Here is a 6,000-nt window from a genome sequence, read left to right as displayed (position 1 = left end):
GCAGACCCTACAGAAGCATAAGTTATTCGCGAAGTTGAATAAATGCGAATTCTAGTTAGAAAAGGTGGCGTTCTTAGGCCACATCGTTTCTAGCAGCGGTATTGAGGTAGACCCAGCGTAAGTTGCAGCAGTCAGAGATTGGGTTGTGCCGCAGAATGCATCAGAGATCCGTAGTTTCCTTGGGCTAGCAGGATATAATCGAAAGTTTATTCAGGGATTCTCTACCATCGCAGTTCCACTCACATCATTGACAAAGAAGAATGTTAAATTTGTGTGGAGCGATGAGTGTCAGAAGAGCTTCGATACTTTGAAGCAAGCTCTTATCTCAGCACCAGTATTGGCCATGCCGTTAGGGCCCGGTGAGTTTGTCTTGTTTACCGACAGTTCGAAGCTCGGTCTATGCGCAGTATTGATGCAGCATGGGAAGGTGATAGCGTATGCTTCTCGTCAGTTGAAGACCCATGAGAAGAACTACCCTACCCACGATCTAGAGTTGGCAGCCGTAGTTTTTACCTTGAAGATTGGAGGCATTATTTGTACGGATAGAAGTGCCCGATCTTTACCGACCATAAGAGCCTCAAGTACTTCTTTATGCAGAAAGAGCTAAATATGCGTCAAAGGCGTTAGTTGTAGCTAGTGAAGGACTATGACTGTGGCATTAGCTACCACCCGGCTAAAGCTAATTTAGTTGCAGATGCATTGAGCAGGAAAGTCTCAGTGATGTCTCATTTGAAGATTTTGAGACCTCTTCAGTTTGAGATGCAGAGGTTTGATCTAGAGACATATCCTCGAGGTAGAGTTCACCGTCTATCTACTTTGACGATTTAGTTTTCTCTTCTAGACAGTATTCGCAATGGGCAGTCAGCAGATGAGCAGTTGGCAAAGTGCAAGCAGAGAGATGAGGCCAAGGGCAGTATCTTGTATAAAGTTAGCGATGGTATTGTGAGATATCGAGACAGAATGTGGGTTCCTTGCAGTGATTCTATTCGAGCAGATATTTTATCAGAGGCCCACATGTCGCCGTACTCTATTCACCCTTGGAGTACGAAGATGTACAAAGACCTGCAGTTATTATATTGGTGGCCCGGAATGAAGAAGGATATCAGACGTTTTGTATCCGAGTGCCTAACTTGTTAGCAAGTGAAAGCGGAGCATCAGAGACCAGCAGGTATGCTCAAGCCTCTTTCTATTCCCGAGTGGAAGTGGGAGAATGTCATAATGGACTTCGTAGTCGGTTTGCCGAAGTCAGCCAGAGGATTAATTGCTATCTGGGTGATTGTTGATCGTCTTACCAAATCAGCGCACTTCTTGCCTATTAAGACGACTTTCACCATGATTCAGTATGAAGAGTTGTATATTCGAGAGATAGTCTGACTTCATGGTATTCCCATTTCTATCGTGTCTGACCGAGATCCTAGATTCATTTCCTCATTTTGGAAGAGTTTGTATTCGACTATGGGTACGAAGTTGTTGTTTAGCACAGCTTTCCATCCGCAGACAGATGGGCAGTGTAATATCCCGACATTTTATCATGTTATTGTTGATGGTGTAATTTATGATTTATTATGGTAAGGTATGGTAATGGATATTGTATATGGTTTTGGTGTTTGAGTTAATGTGGAATGGTTATTGATTTTGTTTATGTGTATTGGAATGGTTAAAATATGGTCATTGTTTATGGTTATTGTTTTGGTAATATGTTCATAGTTGTTGATGGTTATGGAGGGAAATGAGTTCAATGATGGTTGTTGGATGGTTTGAGTTTGTGTTGGTATTGGATTTTGTGGAGGTTACGGAGTGGATGCTTTGATGACTCTAGTTTTTAGAAGATTGGAGTGCAGAAATTGTATGAAAAATATGACAGTAGTTGTGGTTTTTAGCATAATATTTTATCTATTGATCCAATTGATGTGAGGTCACTTCCATTAAAAAGATAAGATATAAGGCTATAACTTTCATGTTTTGAGTTTTGTTCAAATCATTAGAGAAGACGAGCCGAAAGTGGCCCGAAGTGTGTTGTGTGTATTGTTGTTCTTGCACTGACACATGTTGGGAGAATGAGAATAACTTTTTACTCAGACTTTTAAATGACATGAGGCCAATTGGAGATGCAAGAAAAGACATAGAGCTACAATTTCATTTTACCACTTTTGCAAATTCGGAAGTTAAAATTGAGTTTTTGGTAGAATGAGACGCGCCACCGCACCAGAACTCGCGCCATGGCGCGCGGGGTGATGAATTTTTGGGTTCTTGGCAGCAAGGGGCGGGTGGGTGCGCCAGATCTCGTGCCACCGCGCGCGGTTCAGATTCAAAAAAAAAACGTGTTTTGAGAGTTAAGAAGGCTTATATATTGATTTTCTAAAGGCTTCTAATTACTTCTTCATTCTTCCTTTTCTCTTGATCGGTTCAAGCTCCCTTCTCTTCAAAGTTTCTCTCCAAATTTTCTCTACTTAAAATTCAAGGATCATAGTTGATTTCTTAGGTTCTCCTACTTAGTTTCCAAGTTCCAAGGTAAGACTTCTATATTTTGGGAGTTGGAGGGGTTTGTAGTATCGAAGGGTTAAGTTGAATTTGTTGATTCCTATGATTATTGGTGATAATTGATGTTGATTACATGTATTATCTTGTAGGAATTTCTTCAAGTTACCATAGCAACCAAGTTCTTGTGGGTTGTAAGTAGAGGGTCTCCTTTGTGCTCACATGATTTATATATGTACAAAAGCCATGTTATTGTTAACTAGCTCCTTCCACTGGCATATAATTGATATATATATATTGTTATATATTCATTGTTCAAAGATTACCATTGAATTCATTGACAAAGGAGCTAGTAATTCATTGTTCCTACCAAGTGTTTGTTAAAATGCCTCAATGAAGTTTCCTATGATTAAAGCCGAGAAATGATAGTAATTCATGCATGTCATTGGCCAATCACATGATTATGAGTATCTCTCATAGTTTTGATATATTTATATATCAAAGAGATACTATCCGCAGGTCACAGGTCACAGAACTATCATTTCCTTTCCTTTAATTCATGCCATGAAATACCATCTATATTGCTTTGTTATCTATTGTTCCTTGAAGATGGTATTATTCATTGTTCATTGCCACTGATTCATTGTTCATTGCCATTGCTATAGAAATGTTCGAGCCAAGCCATGTATATGTATTTGTTATGTAAACTTTACTTACTGAGTTTTATCTCATTCCAGTTAATGTCATGTGATGCAGGTGATAAAAAATATTGAAGCGGATTGTCCGAGGCGGGAGATGTCATATAGAAGGCAATGGGAAAGATTTTGTTTGGTCATGTCACTTTTGTTTTTGGATTTAGTGAACATGTGAAGTTTTAAAATATCATGTATTTTGCTAAATGAATGATGTGGAAAAATTTATGTTGGATTTTGGCTATGTGTTGAAGGATATGATTGTGAATAGTTATGTATATTAGTTTTGGACATGTTTATGAGGTACATGGTATATTGTTCTTTCCCTTTTAAATGCAAATGCTTCCGCGTATGTCATTTATTTTAAATGTTATTGTCATGGGAGTGTGGTTGTTTCAATTGGTATCAGAACCAGGTTTTCTTGGACCATATATGACTTCTTCTACTTAGGAAAATCCGGTATGTTTTTGATCCTGCATCTATTGATTTTAACATTGAGTATTGATTCCATTTCATTACCATTGATGTATTCTTTTTCCATATCTATTGTTAAAGTGAGCATATGTGTAAGATATGCCTCCCAAAAGAAAGAATATTGAAGGGGAAGATTGGACCTCTACGACCGATAAGACTGTGAAGGTTGTAGATAAATTCAGTAAGTTATTGAAGGAGCAAGCAAAAGTACATGGTGAACAAATCCAACAGTTATTGAGCATGCACACCTCGACTAAGGGTCGTGGTCGTGGAAGAGTTCAAGGCACAATGGAAAGTTATGAAGATGGTGATTACGATCGTTTCAGGCGTATGAACCTTCCTGATTTTATTGGTGGTCCTGATCCACTAGTGGCTCTTGAATGGGTCAAGTCATTGGAGGCCATCTTCGATTACTTGAAGTTCACTGATCAAGAAAAGGTTAGTTGTGCTGTGTTTATGTTGGTCAAAGCTGCTCGTATTTTGTGGGAAGCCACCAAAGTTACTGTCAATGTTCGTGAACTGAAGTGGAACGAGTTTAAGGAGTTATTTTACGCCAAATACTTTTCACGTGAAGTCAAAGCCAAGAAGGTGAAAGAATTTCTGGAATTGAGGCAAGATGCTATGTCTGTTACTGAGTACACCCTGAAGTTTGAAGAAGGATGTGTCTTTGTTCCTTTTATTGCTGAGCATGATAAAGATAAAGGTGAAAACTTCCTTCGTGGATTGAAGCCAGAGATTCGAAGAGATGTGCATATGTCCAAGGTGGTCACATACCAGGATATTGTTGAGAGGGCCTTGCTAGCCGAGCACGATGAGCAAGAGATCGAGAAAGAGAGGCAGCTAAGAAGGCAAGCTTTCCAAGCAAGAGGCCAAGGTGCAAGTGCGAATATATGAGGTGGCCACAAAGGTAAAGGTAAAATGGAGCAGCGCTCTAAATCTCATGAGCCTTCTTCTGATACTGAACGACCGGTATGTCCTAAGTGTGGAAAGCCACACAAGGGTGAGTGTTTGGTGGGTAGTGGACGATGTTTTAGATGCAAGGAGATGGGGTACACGGCACTGAAATGTTCTCTCTCCTCAGGCAAAGGAAAAGTCCAGGGCAAAATTTTTGCTATGACGAAGGAAAGTGTTAATCCTGATTCTTCGGTGATATCAGGTAATATTTTAATATCTGGCAAGAAACACTTACCTTAATTGATACTGGTACAACACATTCTTTTATGTCTGAAGTGTTTATGCATTCTATATCTGTGGAACCTACTGTTATGCCATTACACTTCAATGTTGTGTTGCCCTCGGGAGATGGAATTTGTCCCACTTGTATTCTTAAGGCATGTCCTGTAAAATTGGGTGCGATATTATTGTTTGCTGATCTTATTGTTATTTCGATGGTTGAATTTGATGTTATACTAGGTATGGATAGGTTATCTGCTCATCGTGCGGTGATCGATTGTGTGGGCAAAAAAGTGAAGTTTTTAGCCGATGAGCATGATAGTGATGTGTTTGTTGGTCTAGGCTCTTCGATGGGTATTCCTATTATCTCTTGTCTTCAAGCTAATAAATTGTTGCTCAAAAGTTGTGTGGGTTTTCTAGCTTCAGTGGTGGATGTGAGAAAGAAAAGTATCTTGCAATTACAGGATATTGATGTGGTTCAGGATTATCCTGACGTGTTTGCGGATGACGTGCCTGGATTACAACCTGATCGAGAGGTGGAGTTTGTTATTGATTTAATTCCAGGTACAGCTCCAATCTCTAAGGCTCCGTACAAAATGGCTCCAACTGAGATGAAAGAATTGAAGACTCAATTGCAGGAGCTATTAGATAAAGGTTTTATCCGACCTAGTTCCTCACCGTGGGGAGCTCCAGTTTTGTTTGTAAAGAAGAAGGATGGATCATTGCGATTATGTATTGACTACCGAGAACTCAACAAGGTAACAGTGAAGAATAAATATCCTTTACCACATATTGATGATCTCTTTGATCAATTGCAAGGAGCAACAATATTTTCAAAGATCGACCTTCGGTCCGGTTACCATCAAGTGAAGCTGAAAAAGGATGACATACCAAAGACTGCGTTTAGAATGAGGTATGGCCATTATGAATTTTTGGTGATGTCGTTTGGGCTAACTAATGCTCCTTCAGTTTTTATGGATTTGATGAATCATGTCTTTAAGCCGTATTTGGATACTTTTGTCATTGTTTTTATTGATGACATCTTAATCTACTCAAAGAAACGAGATCTTCATCGTGAGCATTTGAGGATTGTGTTGCAGCTGCTGAGGAATAAGCAATTGTATGCCAAATTAAAGAAATGTGAGTTCTGGTTGGAGCAAGTGGCATTTTTGGGCCATATTGT

Source organism: Primulina huaijiensis, chromosome 4, assembly GCF_012295235.1.
Source record: "Primulina huaijiensis isolate GDHJ02 chromosome 4, ASM1229523v2, whole genome shotgun sequence".
Lineage (NCBI taxonomy): Eukaryota > Viridiplantae > Streptophyta > Magnoliopsida > Lamiales > Gesneriaceae > Primulina > Primulina huaijiensis.
This window is presented reverse-complemented; position numbering follows the sequence as displayed.